We start from the raw sequence: 1,821 nt of genomic DNA, 5'->3' as shown, positions 1-1,821 counted from the left end.
GAGCGCGAGAGCGAACAAACTCCGAACTCGAGCATGCGTAGCTCATGACAGCGCCCCTTTGAGGGGACTAGGATCTACTAATAAACCTATTTTTGGACCTCGGATCGTAAAATTCTCCTCATCATGCCCTGTCTCGACTGTTTAATTAAAAAAGACACACACACACACTTGTTAGAAACTAAATATTTTAAGCAAGAGCCGATACAACGTAGATTTGATTTTAGTGGTGTACCATATTTCGGCTAGCCAAACGAGCCTTCTTCAGGTAAAATGAGAAATTGCATTGAATTGCTTCTATGTACATATATATATAGTAAATGGATGTTGACGTAATACTGGAAAAATGTGATAAAATATGGTAGTTATAACGAATTTGAATTCAAATACTAAGAGTAAAGGAAAAATAACGGAAATCACTCTAAATAATAAACTGAAATCTAATACGTTTCTTCGCGGATATTAAAACCATTGGGATCAATTGTCCTGCCTTTTGAAGTTAAAGAAGCTTCCCTGGCCTTACAGATCGAGTCTCTGTTAGAAAATACTTTTTCGATAGGAATTAATTGCATGTCCTTAGAAATGTTGTGGGGAGAGGAGAGGAAATGTTCTGCGACTGTAGTAGATTTGGATTTGGTATTAGCGTTATCTAAAGTGCGGCGGTGTTCATTAAAACGGTCTTTTAAACGTCGTTTAGTTTCTCCTATGTACTGTAGATGGCATCTGTTGCATTGAATCATGTAGATACATGATAAGGTTTTTAGTTTCGCAAGTTATGTGGGAATTAATGGAGCGCGTTTCGAAATTTGTTACAAATTTTCAGCAGGTGGTATAAAATTTATAACTTCCTTGAACAGAGAAAACGCACAAAGATTTGGGATTATTATTTTTGTCACACAGTTTGTTTGCTTTCGTTTTCCGCACTGGGCCTGAAGGAATCCTCGCGGATTACTGTTACTAACTGATGAGATCGTAACGTCTTTTTTCACGATATTAAATGTCTGCGTCCCGTAAAAGATAAGAAGCAAACGTGACTAAGTGCCGACTTGAATTAAAATTCTGATATTAAAAAAAAGGTTTGGAAAGTGTTTCTCAATAGGAGAAATAACAAGGAAATACATTTCTCAAAAGTTGTCAGGTTTTAGAATGCATTTCAAGTGACGCAGTTTTTTTCTCCGAGCATGTTCCATAGAAATGCCTAGCATTTTGAAGCGCTGATGCAGACAACTCACTAAAATTAGCTAACAAACACAACCCCAAAGTGTGGGGTTATTTTATAATTCCAAAGAAAACTCCAAAACCGGCGCACATGCGTTGGAATAGCGATTGGTCGTGACTTAGGCGCGTTTCCATTCGATTCTTTCAAAAGACGATTCATTAAGCGGGTGGGGTCTGTGGGAGAAGAAACGAGTAGTTGATAGTTTCAGCCGTTGTTATCCCAGTTATGTCCCAAATTTAAAAGAAACAAACAAACAAAATTTCAAATGCTGGACAGTTTCCAGGCGGCTTATTTATTCTCCCAGATAAGAGACATTATTTCCAAAGCGAAATATCATTCACCTTAAATTCAGGGGTTTCAATAACTTCTGAAATAGCCGTCCATGATAGCCCATTGAAGGCGGCAGTTTGACAAGTTTATGATAGCATTTTTAGTGAAAATCAAGGCAAACTAGCCGGCGGTGTGAGGCAAAGCAGGCGGCGGTATACCGCCGGTAACCGGCTTCTATTGAAACCCCTGACTGCTTTAAATGTTACATTGTTAAGCTAAAAACTGCAGCAATTAAATTCTCTCAATTTAAACAAACGAAGCAGCGAACCAAAAGA

The sequence above is a fragment of the Montipora capricornis genome, chromosome 9 (assembly GCF_036669925.1).
Source record: "Montipora capricornis isolate CH-2021 chromosome 9, ASM3666992v2, whole genome shotgun sequence".
In the NCBI taxonomy this organism is placed as follows: Eukaryota; Metazoa; Cnidaria; class Anthozoa; order Scleractinia; family Acroporidae; genus Montipora; species Montipora capricornis.
Note: the sequence above shows the minus strand (reverse complement) of the source record.